This window comes from Aythya ferina (genome assembly GCF_964211825.1).
Source record: "Aythya ferina genome assembly, chromosome: 7".
Taxonomy (NCBI): domain Eukaryota; kingdom Metazoa; phylum Chordata; class Aves; order Anseriformes; family Anatidae; genus Aythya; species Aythya ferina.
In genome coordinates this window covers 32,640,004-32,656,851 of record NC_140302.1, presented here as the reverse complement: position 1 = coordinate 32,656,851, position 16,848 = coordinate 32,640,004, and the positions used below count along the sequence as shown (strand labels likewise).

General features: G+C 38.4%; 2 long non-coding RNA genes across 4 annotated transcripts in view; one reads left to right on the top strand and one right to left on the bottom strand.

The window, feature by feature from the left end:
- LOC311440108 overlaps nt 1-14,889 on the bottom strand; it is a 45,067-nt gene extending 30,178 nt beyond the window's left edge. The window contains exons 1-2 of the long non-coding RNA XR_014695214.1: nt 14,764-14,889; nt 14,123-14,501 (exon numbers count right to left, since the gene is read on the bottom strand). This is a non-coding gene — a long non-coding RNA (uncharacterized lncRNA). The remainder of the gene's footprint in view (nt 1-14,122; nt 14,502-14,763) is intronic.
- The window catches only part of LOC311439667, a 143,127-nt gene that overhangs the window by 67,771 nt on the left and 58,508 nt on the right, over nt 1-16,848 (top strand). The window lies entirely within an intron of this gene.

The window sequence follows — 16,848 nt, the reverse complement described above, 5'->3', positions numbered from 1 at the left end:
ACACTATGTATGAAGTGACAATTTCAGTAGTGTCACAAAATCCCAATTGTCACCCTTAAGCATTCAAAAATCCTAAGACCAGAAAAAAATCTAGAGCAAAACCTGTAAGATTTTAAAACCTGTAAGATTTATTTTATTTTTCTTTCTTTATTCTTTTTGACGTTCTTGTAAATTATGTGTATTTGGGTTATTTTCTTTTCCCCCAGTTTCTGAACTTGTAGCATTAGCTTCACATTGCTGAGTTTTCTGAGTGACTATTGTGAAAGCTTACTTTTATAATGGAAGTTAAAAATGGAAATTGCCTGAGTTATTATTCAGGCAACCACATGAAATCTGAGAGTATCACAAGGGCTGTGATGGGCAGTGGTTGACAATGGACGTTATCTGCTGAAAGGTGCTGTGATTGGCAGAGCTTTTTCTCTGGCATCAGCATTTCTGTGTCTTAATTTAGAAGGAACCAAATTTAGAAGGAACCAAGAGTGTCCAAAAGATGAGTGAAGCTGAGGCCTCTTTTTCAGATTCGAAAGAAAAAAAAGGAGGAGAGTGTGCAGGAATCCATAACCTCTGTTTTATTCCTTCTACTTTCTCCTCACCTCCCTCTCAGCTGGCTGGGGAAAAGCTGGTTGGCAGTAGAGATGTGCCTGGTCCCTACCAAGAAGCCAACACAGTAACTGAGTGTCTGTAAAGGGAAGCCCTTCTCCAAACCTGGGGCTAGGAAAGTGATTTCCACCTAAGGGGTTGAAACAAAGTCCTGATGATCCCTTTCTCTAAAAACAGACAAAGATACTTTCCATTACAGCTCACAAACAAAACCATCTCCAAAAGTTTGGCATCTGGTTTAGAATGTCCACAGAGCAACACTAACATGACGAGAGCTGAACATCCATGTACACATTCTCCATGCCACACACCTGCTCACTCCGCTTTTCCAATAGGTCTTCACCTCCAACAAACAAAAAGACACCCCCCCACCCAACCCCCATTTTGATATACAAAAACCACTGTGAGAGGTATCCAAGAGTGATAGGAGGGACAAAAGGAAAATGCCCATTAGAATGACTTGTGTGGACTGTATGTACTCAAAAGGTTAAAACATAATCCCTAAAAAAAATGGTCACTTCCAGCAGTTAATGACCTGCTAGTCTGCTAACCATCAGGAAAGGAAGCCAGGAGCAGTTAACACTTTCAGAAACACAGTTGTTGCTAACAATAGTAATGAACCATATCTTGGACTTGTTATGGTACACGGTGTAGGATTAACATAATAAGTGCTTTGGAATGACAGTAAATAATTGAAATATTAAGGCATAGAGGTGAGGAGAGCTACAGATGCGTCTCAGGAATGGAAGTGTAGTGCTTACAAGATACACTGGGCAAGCAGAATACTGCCAGTGTAACCCAGGGTTAATTTTAAAGCTGGGGACTGAACATTTCCTTCCTGCAGTAAACACATGGGAGGGGAAGGAAGAAGGTAGAGGGAATGAAAATGAGTGCTGGCAGTCTCTTTATGGGGTTGCTATTTGCTTGTCCATCTGGCTGTCAGAGCAAAAGCTATGGTGCCCCAGGAAGGCAGGTCACGACAATTTATTCCTCATGAAATTCTCCATCCAGCAGCTCCCCTTTCTCTGCTTCCCGGCTAATAGAAACAGTGACAGAATGCAGGCACTGGGGGTTACTTCCCCAAAAGAGAGAGAGAACATCACCACTATAGAAACACTTGCAGATTTCAGTGGGGAATCTACCGGGTGTTGAGAAAGGATTTTTGGTGGGAGAACAAACAGCATGAGACCCACAAGGCTTCTTACTGTCACTTGCTGAGCAGGTCTGGCTGATGTTTTTCTGGGAGTTTTATCTCCTTGGGGGTCACTAAGAGATCTACCAGCCAGCACAGCTTGGTGGAAAGCCGATGGTCCTTTGGGAAATCTTGTAGCACATCTGTCCCCATGGGAACAAGTTGTCTTTGGTGTGTGTCAGCTGTATACGGTTGTCAAAACCAACTTATTCTAGCAAGGTAGAGGTTTAAGAGGATTTGGAAACATCATAGAAGGTTAAAACAGTCAGACTTCATAGTCTCCACATGAAAACTGAATTCTGCTTGGAGCAGGCTGTTCAGGATTTTCTGTTGCCTGTTGCTAAAGCAGAGGATGTACTGGAGACACCACTCACCTTGACATAGTGAAGCTTCAGAGCTATTCATGCTCTGCTTTCCTCGGTTATTTGTTTTCTTATTTTATGAAAACAAACATAGGATGCAAAGGGAGTTTCAAAGGATGGCTTTGGGGTTTCTGTGGCTGCTTGTGAAGTTTCAAGGACAGGCTCTTCCTTCTTGTTGACAATTTTTTTGGTCATCTATGTGCAGTGACCTGACCTCTCATTGCTCAGTATTTGTGATTGCAAGCTGAATGTTTTCATACTTTTCAAAAATAGGTCTCTTTGATGACTAAGCTAAGACCTTGAATGCCCTTGTTTCCATTTACCTCTCCTTTCACAAAGTCAATTCAATTTTATTTAAAAACTTAAAATGCAATGTTTTTTAAATCTTGGCATGGAAATTTCTCTGTTTTGCCCTTCCCACACAGCATGATGGCCAACATGAGCCTTATTGCTTTGCTATAACTTCTCTTCCTTTCCCTCTGTCATGTGCCAAAACAACAACAACAAAGCAAAAACAAAGCCAAACAAAAATAAACAGACAAAAAGACTTTTTGCTATTGCATGTTAGATCCATTGTTACCAGCTGCCATTGGGATGGGGACAGCAGGCGCAAGGGGAATCCACTCGAGTTGTTGTGGAGTCCAGCCTGGACGCATGCAAGTTTTTCTGTACCGAAGCTTCAGAAATTAAAAGTGGTGATTTACAAGCTTTTGACAAATTTCCATCTGCTTTCATTCCCTGTAGTTTTTTTTTCCCCTCAGAGTTCAAAGGCTGTCTGCTGCAGAGCTGTGCTGCCTTTGTGATATATAACTGTCTCTGAGGCTGTCATACATTCTAATTTTAACACTGATGGAGCTCTATGCCTTAATTCAAGACCCACCCTGAATAGCTCCCACAAGCAGGAAATCTATTCTGCAAAAATCCAGCCAGCTGATCAGTTTATGAACTACGATGCCAGACAGCATTTGTGAAAATAAACCTCACAACATTCAGAAAACATTCAGAGATGATTGTTGTTGGAGTTTGGAGAGAAATTAATGCTGATGTCATGTTGTATATTTATTTTTCTCTGACTGCTACCTTCTGCTGCAAAAGGGTTTTATTTTTTTGACTGTGACAATCAGCATTTAGCAAAGAAAAAAGCATGGTTTTTTTTTTTTTTTTTTTTTTTTTTTTTTTCTGACTCCACATTTTTGAGGTTTGTATAAATACATATTCCTCAATTTTTCACTCTTTTATTGTGGAAAGTTACAAATGCAGACATGGAAAAGTAACAGAAGTTAGTAACTTGTTCCACCTTTATTGGCTGAACATTCATTATAGTGGTGATTATATAACACATTAAAAGAAAAGAAAAAGAAACAGCAGATTCTAAAAATCTAATAACAAGACATTAACTAACATTGCTAATGCTGAACCCAGTTCCTCCCTCAATTACAAATATGAAATTCCCAGTGGGACAATAAGGGGCAAATATAGGAAAAAAATCATTGTAGTCAGCCATTAAGCTCAGTTTTCACACCTCTCTAACATTTTAGAAAAATAGCCTGTATTCTTATGTTTTAGGGAAGAAATGTGCATCATTCTGTTAATCCTGCAAATGCATTAAAATACATTTTTAGATTTTTTCAATATTTTTCAAATAAAACCTTATTTCATAGTAAATTACTTTTACTTTTTTTTTTTTTTTTTTTTTTTTTTAAACAAGGATGCACAACAGATACTAGTTATTTTGAAAATTAAGTTTTTATTCTTCATAGCTAGAGAGGAAAAGGGGGCATACAGAAGAAAACAATAAAACCATGTAATGTTATTTCCCTCTTCTCTTCCTCCTTTTTTGCACTCCAACCCCACAATGAATTTTTCTGTTTATGTTATCCTATGTTTCTGCGCAGGGAAAACAACTTCCAAATTGCTGAACAAAAAGCCTTTTCCAAGCCTAGACCAGACTTCACTGGTCTTCAGTCCCACAGGACTGCCAGCTATAATTTCCTTCCCCCCTCTGTTTCTGATGCCTGCTGAGAAAGTCGTTAGCAGCATGTTCTCTTTTAGGTGCAAAATGCAGAAAAGATCTCAAACACACTGACATGTTGTGCAGCCCTGTTTTCCAAGAGGATTGCTCCTACCTTCCTTCTCTTGCCAAGGGATGAATGAAGCCAGGAGAGCAATGTTTAGAAACTGGAAAAAGAGCCAGTCACAAGGTGCATGAAGTGAGAATTTGCAGTTAAACTGAATTGCTCAAAGGGCAGTGATGAGGAAGCAGACCTTTTTGTGAGATAAGTCATGTCAGATATGGAAATACTTTGAACTTTCTGAAGAGAGCATGGGCTGGATGTAAAACGGATGAGGGCTACCAAAGCTGACCTTTTTTGAATTATGACGATCCTAACAGAGAGTGTTAAGTGAAAACTGATGGAGGGAAAGCAGGACTGCAGTTAACTCAAAAAGAGTGCATTTGGTTGTTTGAAGGTCCATATGTAAAAGCAGAAAATTTCAGTGGAGATCCACAAATAATGAGTGGCATAATTTATTTGAGAAACCATCCTTTTAGTTGACAGACACAAGTGTAGTACTGCGGTCTTTCTTTCCCTAAGATAGTCTCTGCTCCTATTTTTGTTTTTTTTTTTTCTTTTCTTATTTCTTACTATAACACAGTTTTTTCATTCACAGCTTCATTGTAATATTAGAGCTTCAAAAACCTAATAGAAAAAGTCAGAAGCAAAAAATGAACCCTTCTTTATCCTTCATTTTCATGGCTTTGCATTTCATTTCCAGAAGGTGTTATAGAATTTATCACTGCACTCCCAAGTGCTACTGGGGAGGTTATTACTACAGTTATTCTGACAGCATTGCTTCATAATTATGGTATCAAAAAGATTCAGTTACAATCCTTTTATTATACATATCTTATGAATGAAAAGAGTTTTTATTATCTATGAGTAATACTACAACCAGCAGCTACTTTGAAGGGCAACTTAGAGGCCAAAGGTTAACAACAACAACAAACAAACAGAAAAACAAGGAAAAAAATCAAGTGAGATTCCTAAAAGATTCCCAACAGCAGCTGAAATTATTTTATATTTTAACACTTGTTTGTTACCTAAAACAGCAGGAGTCAGCTTTAAATTAAAAGCTGCTTAATGCTTTTTAATTGCCTATTAAACAGTGCATTTTTTTACTAACACGACTAAATGTTTTTACTAAGTGTTTCACAAAATGATATTCTGACCATCTGAAATACTTTATTTAATAAGGTTCCACTGATTTTCTCTTTTATATGCTCTTTTTTTAAAGTGCTCTGCTGCTAAGCTGGACAGAATTATGCACAAGCTCTACAGAATTCCAGAATTAGTTCCACTGCACGACATATGTTTTCAGAAATGGAAAAGCACAGCATGCAACAACATGCATGTGATTTCTAGGAAACTCAGAAAAGACTTGAGAAAGTTTGGATTGCAGTCATTATTCACATAGTTCTAGCTTCTGCCGGAGAGAAAGCTTTTGTGAAAGAATTTTTATGTACAGCCTGTCAGTTTTAGTACATCTAAATAATTTATAAAACTCTAGGAGGTAATCTCTGTCCAGGCTTAGCCATTAGAGCGATCATAATATTCTGGAGCAGGTCAGGTTTCCATATTGTAAAGGGAGACCTGATTTGTCAGACGTTAGTTCTTCAAGACCAGACTTTGCCTATGAACTTCAAGTGTGTTGTAATTTATTGCTTGCCCGATGCAGCTAATACAAGTCTTCTCTATTTTGACTCAAGGCCGATATTAGGCTAACGAGCAAGGGCTTTGCCCATCTGCCCTTGTGCTTATGTATATTAACTTCCTTATCCTTGCAAGTGTTCAAGGAGTTTTATTGGGAAAAGGCAAATGTCAAAAGTGTAAAGTTACTTTAATAAAACTGACCGAGATCAAGTTTCCTTGCTGGCTGCCTGCCACTGAAAATCCCTTTGTTAGCTTTTTAAAATTTCCTGTGACAAATAGAACCCTTTTCATTCTTTGGATCAGACTGAACTTATTTAATTAAAATATGAAAAAAAAATCATTAAAAATTTTCATAGCATAGAAACCTTGGGGGTTTCTCTTGAATCTGCCTGGTTTTGGGGTTACCATTATTTCAAGAACAGCTTCACAACACATGGATGTGTGAAACATTAACTAACTATATTACTGTATTTTAGAGTGATCGTATGCTCTCATTTTCTATGGGTTGCTTACAGAAATTGCATGAAAAAAAAATCACAAAAAACAAATAGCACAAATTGCTGGGGGGGAGAAGGAGAAGAAATATGGTAAACGTGAACACAATGAAATGATTAAAGTAAATGAAAGCATTACTGTGCAGCTGGAACAAACGATTGATATACTGTGCACTGGACTGATAGTTGTAGGAAACATTCATTGTGCCCATAGCTGCTTTGATTGGCAATATTAAAGTTAGCATTAGGAGCTAGCAAGATCAAATGTAGCGGACAAAAAAATGTTCCAGAATTTGACTGGGAAAAAATAGCAGTTATGGTTTTGGAAATCAACTGTTTCAATTGAAGTGGGTTACTATGACTTGGCATGAACTTGGCAAATACTGGGCATGAACAACTACTTTTTACTGAAATAATTAGTCTTCATTAGGAAGGTTGTCTTTTAAAATGGTTGACGTACTTTAATATTTTGTGCACAAAAAGAGATGTGATGAGGAGAGTAAATACAATTTTGGAATCATATACAAATTAGAAATGTATTTATATATTATAAATGAATATTTTATAATACAAAATCTTAAAGTGCATGTCAAATTTCAGAGAAAAATTACTTTCCTTCTGGAAAGAAGGCAGTGTGTTTAATTTCACTTAATAATGTAGTGCATAGAAAGGCAGGCTGTAGAAATCCTGAGAGGGCTGACATGAGGTCTCCTTAGCTTACATCCTGAATTTTTCTGTTCAGTTGACAAGTATTGCACAGTCACATTTCAAAAGGAGCACAACTGCCAGATAAAACTTGTTCTGGCATCCCCGTCGTCTTGATAATGGTCAGCACTCTCATGTGTTCTTCATTTTTGACTGGTTGAACCTATTCACAGTGGCTCCCTGTGCTCAGGAAGAATAGATCAGTGGTGAAAATGATGCCTGGTCTCAGTGCTGTCATTATGTCAGATAAGAACTGAGGCCCCAGAGTGATAAGGTACTTTACAAATCGTACCTCAAGAAGTAGGAGATAGAGGCAAGCTGAACACCAGCAAGAGTGGACTCATTCCAAACATACTTTCTTTTTATCCTCTAATCACCCTTATTTGATTCTCTTTGTTCCTCTCTCCTCCAAGGAAACAAAATGTCAGTGTGGTCCTTTCCAAACTAGGAACAAATAAGGTTCAATTGAATGTTTTGCCAGAACCAATAAACAGCAGTGACAGAAGCTGTGTTAAAATCCTATCTTTTTTAAAAACACAAAAGGAGAATTAGTATGGCCTAGCTTATGGTGAAATCTGTTAATTTTCTGAAGTATGGTGTCATGAAAAATTTTAGAAGGATCCCAGGAGTTGATACAAACCATCTGAGCTCAGAGCTGCAGATTTACAAAGGCATTCCACTGTCTCTGATGAAAGGAATTAACAGTATGGAGATGGAAAGAACAATAATGTGGGTAATAGAAATAAATCTGTTGCAAGTACAAGTAGAACCAGAGATTTTTCCCAATTTAGTGAGTATTTTTACCCTACAAAAGAGACAAACTCCTATCCACTGCTCAAAACATAAAGAAAGAAACCAGGGCAGATGCTGATGAGAAAACTTCAGTGATGATTTACTTGTTTTTGAATCCTAAAGCATTTGTAACTCAAAGTATCTTGAAGCTTGAGAACAGCTGTACTTGAAAAAAAAAAATGGTCATAGGTGAGTCAAAGAGATTTTAATGTGATTTCTGCCTTTGGTTTTAAAAAGGTGAGGTCTAGGTGAGGTCTAAGGTCAAAAAGTTGCTGGTACTTTGAAACGAGCAGCCACCCAATGTGAATCACCGGCTCTTGCATGGAAAAATTGTGATGATAGGGGATGTGGGCATCAGATTAAATACATTGCTCAGTTCCATCTCTAGGTTTAACAGGTTTTGCTATGACCTCCCAATTAAAATCAAATAAACAGGTGTATCTCTTTAGTGTAAGCAACAGACCAAAGTCCTGAATTACACAGAAATGGAAAATAGGCTAAAAACATACTTTGTTTTGGCAACACTATTTTTTATGTTATATACAGCAAGGCAAAATAAAGTATTCATGTGAATCAGACTTGCTTTGAAAACAGTGGTGTTTTTAATGTAGATGCCTAAAATAAGATTGTTCAAAGCAGATTGGATGCCTCAATATTTTACTTCGTTTAACCCATGGGAGACCTGCCAAATAAATGTGGCTTTCTCCATGTTTATTTTTCCTGGCTTATTTGGTGTACAGGTCTAATAGGTATTTTGTATTTATTTTCCCTTATCTGTGCCAACTTACACTCTTGCCTCTCCTTTTTGTTCTTTACAGAGAAGTCCAGACCAATTACTCCTAGCTGATGCAAAAAACAGAATATAGGAAAAAGCCTTCTCACATTTTTATCTGATAATGAAATAATTGCAAGTAGTGAGAAGGAGCCTAAAATGTAAAAGTTGTATGACTGGATGTGGAACATATGGGTCAATTTGTGAACAAAGAGCAGAAATTCTACAAAACAAACAAACAAAACAATAACGACAATACATAACAAACAAAAACCACATCATGTTGATGTTCTGCATAGTAAGAAAACTCTAAGGCTGCTGTATAATACAAATCGTTCAAATCATTACAAACAGATTTATGTAGATTTCCAGTACAAGAGGCAGTATATCTTCAACATTCTTTTTTTTTTTTTTTTTTTTTTTTTTTCTATTTTTTTTTCCTTTTATGGATATTCAATAAAATTCACGGAGAAGCTGAATGCAAATGAATGGATGGGAATTGATGTGAATCTGAGTGTTGGCAAAGCAGATTAAGTTATTCTCAAACCACCAGTGAGGCATACACTTGTACTTTTAGCCCTGAGGATCTCCAGTAAGTGTGACAACATTTTTGGGGGAATTATAGTTCTCTTCATTCTTGGAAGAACCTGGTCTTTGGGTCCAATCAAACAAAACAGCTATAATATTGTGGGGCTTCCCTAAGTGCAAGGGTATTTCAATAGATATGGGATGCGGGATAAATCCTGCAGGGGCTCCTAAAGTTATGAACCTTATTATCAGTCTTCTGTCCAGCAACATGGCCATACCTCTGCCAGATTTAGCTTAGTCCCCCATGACAAGAGGCTAACATAGGTAAAAACACAACTCCAGCAAAGGATTTGATTTTCCAGATACAAATCATGTGTCCTCAACAAATAATCAAAAAAATGTAATCCTATTTTTAAACTTTTTAACCACTGCATTGTTTTTGCTTGCTTTGAAATGAAGTTATCTCAAAAGGTCATACTATTTCCAAGCCTACTGTGAACTCTGGAAATAGATCCAGAATCAGAAAGTATGGATATGTCAGGTCTCATCCTTTTATGATTATAACATTCTAAGAGTAAGTGAAGTTTAGCAAAATTTGGAATCTAGTCAAAATACATTATAACTTTAGCCCAAACTTAATTTAAAGACCAGCATTTTATATTCCCTCTTGGGAATCTAACTATCAATTACTTTCATTGGGTGATTTTTCAAGGCTCTCTTCTCTCTGGTGACTGGTGGTGATAGGACCCAATGGAATGGCATGAAGCTGTGTCAGGGGAGGTTCAGGCTGGATATTAGAAGGTTCTTCACCGAGAGGGGTGGTCGGGCACTGGAATAAGCTCCCCCGGGTATGTGGTCATGGCACTGAGACCACAGGAGTTCAGGAAGTGTTTGGACAACACTCTCAAATGCATGGTTTGATTTTTAGGTAGTCCTGTGGGGACTGAGGAATTGGACCCTGTGATCCTTGTGGATCCTTTCCAACTTGATATATTTTATGTTTCTATGAAAGTACTGTTCTCTGTGTTCTGTGAATGTTAAACAAATGAAGTCCTACCTTTAGCTGCAATGTCACTGAATATATCCAAGGATATCACTCTGTCTTAGATATTTAAAAAATAAAATAGATATGTATTGAGTTCAGGAATATATTCCTAGATAGGATATTGCTGCTACTTTTACAACAATTTAATTCACAATTTCTTTTTAAACTACCTCTATTATTTCATTACAGATGAAAATCATAAAAGTAGGATAAGTAGAAGGTATTTTTTCTCTGTTATGTGAGAAAAATCTCAATAATTTTCTTCAGACAGGAAAGAGGGAGAGAACTATGTGCAAATAATATCGTGTTTAATTTTAACTAAGTTAGGGCAAGCTTCACCATCTCAGTTAAAATTAAGAATGAAACACCCTATGTGTACACAGAGTGTTTCACCTTCAAGAATCTCAGAACACTTTAAATAAACTGAAAACTCTTCACCCCATGTAGTCGCAGTGCTGCTCAAAGATACAATGAAGCTGTTGTTCAGCTGCATGTAGAAATGCTACATACCAGGGGAGGGTAGGAAGTTAAGAATAATACAGTATATTCAAATATAACTTTTAGGAGTATTTAGGTAGGCTGAATGTAGCTACCTGGAATTTGGCCACAAAACTCAGCTTAACAGCCCTGCTCTTGTGAAAAGTGGAATAAGATCTTTAATTTTTCCATTCCATTTCCATTAATCACCCCAAGTGGTCATGAGGTTTTCCATCTCAGCCAGCAGTCAAGCTTTCCAGCAGCATGCTTCCTTTTGACAATACACATTACCAGGGTGCTAGATCAATGCTGCTTCAGTTCACAGTGCCTCCTACTGTATCCCTAACCCAATTTCCCTTCAAGTCATGACTCCGTCTAAATATTGACCAGCTCTCCTGACCACCTAGACGATGATCTAAGGGTCCAAAAAATGATGATACGAGCTGAGAGCCTGTATCATCTTAGAGAGGCCTTTAATTCATCTTCAGGAAATCTTTTAGAAAGATTTTACTTTTCTGACAAGCTAGGTTTGACATAAAACAACAACTACCCCAATATATAGTAATTTACTATTTGAAACATGCAACAAATTTAGATAATAGAGAAGAGCTGAAACTAGGAAGGCTGATGTTCTTTTACCAAAAGACCCTAGGTTCTTGGGGGTCTTTGCTGGGTTCTGAATCCAATTAGTGTCTGTACATAAAGAAAAAAAAAAGCCAAAGAAAAGTGATAAAGTCCTCTAATTACTTAACCAAAAATAGCTAGTGCATAGTATACAGAGGCAAGAAGACAAAAAATTGATGGTATATGGCATAATAGGGGAAGAGTTCTGTAGTTGAAGGCACAAAGATATATTGAGAGAAATATGGAAATATGTTGCTGTGAAATTAAAATTCATGCTATCTAAATATCTTCCTTGTCCAATAATACATTGATACAGGTTAAACTTTTTTTTTTTTTTTTTTTTTTTTTTTTTTTTTTTTAATTAAGTAAGTAATTAGTGGCCAATATTTACATTTCTGTTCAGAGACTGATGTTTCAAAATATTCAGAATAGTTGCGTGTGCCTGATTTAAGGCATGTTCCTAATTGGACAGTCATGTACTCTTGGTTAAAAAATTATCTTTTGTATCTTGCATTTGTTTCAGTCACAGGATGTTATGGTCCCTGTGTATCCTAAACTGGCATTTGTTTAAGTGTCATCTCTTCAGGCTGCTTTACTTTGTAGCAACACACACAAGTGAAATCCCATATTTACAACCAGATACTTTGCATCTGGAACTAGAAAGGGGCACTGTAAGAACTGTGCAAATGCAACATTTTGCAGATAAAGATTAATTTCATACAATTCATAATAGCTTATACTTGTAAAAAAAAAGGTTTTTTTTTTTATTTTTTATTTTCAGTAATTCTAAGCAATTTACTATTGGTCTTTGCATCACTTGGAAAAGAAAAAGAAGAAATCCAACTTTTCATTTCTGAAAGAGGCTCTTATTCAGGTTTTTTCCTCCCCCATCTCTATTTATATTTGAATAGTATCTTGACATCTACCATAAGAACAGGACTTTGTTCACTAACCGTTACACATACTTAAACTCAGGAAAACTTTAAAAACCTCAGCTAAGCTTGGTAAAATTCAGTTTTGATGCAAATTCACTGCTCTGAGACTGAGGCTATTGCTGCCTGGTATTGGAATACACTAGCCTGTGCGGAGCCCCGTGGACTTTTGTTTCTTGTATATAAGGCTGGGAGTTAATAATAAGTAACACAAACTTGAGACAACTTGAAATTTTCCTGAGTTGGAATTTCTTCTACATTTTTTGAGCATCTCAAGAGAGATGGAAGAATGGCAATGATTTACTCTTCAAGGAGAGTTGACTTCAATGGATATTTGCCTCCAACATCCCAGAATGCTTGGCTTTAGGGTATGATAAATCCAAGACAAACATTAAAAGTGATGGGTAAGCCTGCCTGGCATTTCTCTTTTCTAAAGGCACTTCAGTAATAAAGTTTATTGGTAAACAGTGTTAGTAATAAAGTTTTCAAGTCAAAGTCCACGTTTGCTTCATTCTGTAAAAAAGAATATGTAACAAGCCACCTTGAAACAAGGAACACTAATGTCACTTTTTCTGGACACTTTATAAAAATATGAACAGATGGAGTTACTAAGGCTGGACAGAACTTAACCACTTAACCACCCTTTAACCACTGGAGAAAATGACTGCTCACCTTTCTGTTACATGATTTCTTTATGTGGTTTAATGCAGTTTAATGTAGTTCATGTAGTCTAATTCATCTGCATTTGTTCATGGAAGAGCAGACTTTCACTCTGATGAAGGCTATCTATGCATGTATTTAAATGATTAAAACAAACATTTTCAAGCTATAGTGCCAGGAATGAACCTCAGTAGACCATGTGAGAGCTCAGCTCACTGTCTTAATGCCTAGCACTTCTGAAGATGAAATATTTATGCTGAATATGGATTACAAACAGCTGTGGTTGGGAAGTTCAAAAATGTGCGCACAAAATTTCGCTTCTAGTCTGTACTTTTTTGGAAGTATATTTGCCATCTGATCCTACCTCTTGGAGGTCAGTGGAAATGTTCTTGTTGACCTTTGTGGGCACTCTTGAGTTACCTACCAAGCAATCATTTAAAATAATCATCTAAAAATATTCTGCTTCATCAAATGTTTTTTTCCAAATAATTTCCCATCCATTAATAATAGTTTTCAAGCTCTTCTTTCATTGGGCCACTTTTATGTTGCTGAGTCATAACACTCAAGCTTTCCTCTTTATGGCTGCATTTCCTTAAAGCATACTCGTGGTGACATTTGTGCCAAGAGGCAAAAAGGTCTGTGACAGGATCTGACCTTATGTAAATACCCGGAAGAGCCACTTCCCTTGAGGCAAATACTGAAGTGCACTTAAATAAGACTTGAAAAAGATGTTTTCCATCTGATGTAGCTCAACACAAGTATTTAGTGGTAGCCAGCTCAGATGAACTCTTTACATAGACCTGTAGCTCATGTCTCAGCATGGGTTTGTAGTTTCTTGTCCCATTAACATCATCCTGGTGTACATGCCTTTTTCAACGGTTTCCTGGGAAGAAAAATATTCAAACAGATGTAGCCAGGAAACCAACTACTAGCAAAGGTAGAGACCAGTGCCTACCCCTCCTTCTGCTACACCTTCCCCACCAACAGGAGGGAAGATGGGGCAGCTTAACCTCAGCTGGGGAGCAAGGTGAGGAAAAAGCTCTTGCACAGGCAGACACTGGCTGCATCTGTGCTACTGGAGATCATGTTCCAGCAGAGACCATCACATCTCCATTGTGGCTCAATGTGTAACAGGTTATTTTCAACAATAATGATGTATAAAGGGTTACCTGCTCAAGGATACATAAGTCTGTTACCTTACTCACACTGCAGCGAACTTAGGCTCATACCTTGTGCACTCCGAAGTAACACGTGCCTCTTATAAAATCATGTTCTCTGTCACAGGTGCTCAAATTCACTTTTCTCTGTTTCAAGGGCACCAGTGGTAGGAAATCAAAACTTTGCAGAAGTGTGTTTTTCCCAGTTCTCTGTTATTCCCAGAAGTTACCGTCTTCCTTCTGTTGTGTCTAACTTAAAGAAGCAGGTTGATCACTGCACAAGCATAGACTTGTAACAGGAAAAAGAGTCAGTGCAATGCCTTATCTCCCACATTATCTTGCAGCAAGCTGCTCTCAAAGGGCAGTCAGCCTGAACAGCTCGCTTTGTTGTCTGCAGAACAGAATCACTCTTCGTTCCACTGTCTGCATGCAAAGATGAGGCTTCCAATTGCTTTGACAGTTTGGAGAAGATACAAAAAATAAAATAAAATAAAGGAAAACCAGAAAAAAGTAAAGAGTATATATTTCTGATGACTGGGGCATTAGTAAAAAGAAGATGAAGTATGTTCAAAATTTTCCTTGAAACATTGAGACACTACTGAATATTCTTCTTTTATAAAAAGGCAAAAGAAAAACAAAAAAACAAACCCCCCACAACCAGTATCATTAGGTGATGGTTTAAATTTGAGACACTATTCTATAGCTGTTCTTACCTGCTGTGCTCTTAAAGTGTCTGAATCTCCATTGCTGCAGTAGTTCTTTGGTTAAAGGGAATAAAATAATTTCAAACCTGGGTAATTGTTAGTTCCATTTAAGACACGGTTGTCAAAGCATCAGTTGCTTTTCTTGGAGCACCACAGACTTTTAAACTGAATCCAAGGTTCTGCCCATATCAGGCCATTTACGTAGCTGTGTGAGACATTTGCAGTGAACCCTTGAACCAGTTGAGGCTTAGCTCAGGGTCAGTGCTCGCTGTGAATGTGAACGTCAGCCTGGGCTGGCATGGTACCCGAGCACAGGCTAGGGTTTTTCTTCAGGTGTATGCACAGGCTTCTTACGTGGATGCCAAGCATGTCCTGTAGGTTGTGTGGGTCCCTAGGGCTTGTTAATACCCTGGGGGATTGGAGTCTTTGACACCTTGTTTTTTTTTTCCATTTTTAAGGCAAAGTGTACTTTTCTGTATGTTATCCCAGACAAATATTGTTAATGCCAGAGAGGGAGAAAGAAGGGATCCTTGCCAGTTTCTTCACTGTTGAATTTCTTGCATATCAGCATGTAGTTTCAGAGGCAGACAAGTGGGAATATGTACATATCTAGAATATGTATGTATGCTATTTTCATTTACAGTCTCACCTGGCTGCCGCAGCTTCTGGAGTTTCACCTCTCATTGTGCTGGGTGCAAAAACTGTGGTGAGAGAAACACCACATAGACCTAAAGTGCTAAGGACCAAACTTGAGCTCAGATTTTAATTTCTCCACTTCCTCTAGCCTTGAAACCAATTACCTGTCTCTGTTTTTAGGGTCAAAAGTATCCTGGCTGATCCCTAGTGCAAGTCCATTGGTTTTAATAACTAAGGTCATCATAAATACTTTTGCAAAGTTCCTGGTGTCATCTGCTGCATCTATCAGTGCTGCCAACACAGAAGTTATTTCAGTTTACTCTCAGGTTCTCCACAGCTTCAGGCTTCATCATGTCTTCTCAAGCCCTGCCCATACACCCAGTAACACTAATGGTGCAGAGTTCATGCACATTTTATCGTGATCTAATCTTCAAGTTGTTTGAATATGCATCACCGTGTTCAATCTCATTACGGGAATCTGAGGCTGGGGAACGTGGTGGAGGTTTTTGGGAGCACAAGTTTTGCTGGGCTCCTGGCAGGCATTTTAATCTCTCCAGGCTTGAAGCCAGCTGGGTTCTTTGAGGCTCTGCCTCAGCTTGCTCCTTGCCTAGACAAGGTGGGGTCTGGATCACATTACGAGCACTGAAAGCTGACATCTGCTTGCCTTGGGCTTGGGGAGCTGCTTGCTGCTGTTTGCTGGGGCTTCTGTGGCTGGCCTGGGGGCTGCATAACTCTGCACACAGGTCTGGCTGCTCCTGGCTGGGCTGCAGCACTCTTTGGCAGCAAGCACTGCCCTGGGCATCGCCCAGCACCCTGCAATGCTGCTGGGAGCTGTGGCTGCAGCGATGCTGGAGACGTGCTCATCTGGGTCTCAGCAGTGAGGCAGGATCAAGTCCACAGCCCTGCCACACGGACAGAGCTTTGGGTTCTTGTATCTGAACTGCCCGTAATCACCAGCTTCTGGGGTTGGGAAATTTTGGGTGATCAGTGGGAGGGGGCTGAAGACTCAGGCCTCAAACCAAACTCATCTTTCCCCAGGCTGCCAAGGGAGAGGTCTAACAGAGCATAGGAACATGGAGGGAAGAGTCCTCTCACCCAAATGATTTCAGCTCATAGGGTATCTCCAGGGAATCATAGCTTGATACACCTCCAAATAATGACAGCTCTTCTCTCTGTGTATCTTCTTCTTGGTCTTCTACCCAGATTTCTTGCTTCCCAAATCCCCCATTTATCTCTGCAGGAAATTCATGATCAGATTTGATTTTTTAGTTCTATGGAAATTGCAAATTAAGCTCCCTTTTCCTTCACATCTGCTGAATTCTTATTTCTTACCTCTAAATGGGACCACACCCATTAGCAGCAATTCTCATGATAAAAGCTTTCATGCTGGATATTTTTAGACAGAACTGAGCAAGATACACTGAAAAAGACAGGACAAGTATCTACTACATTTCTGAT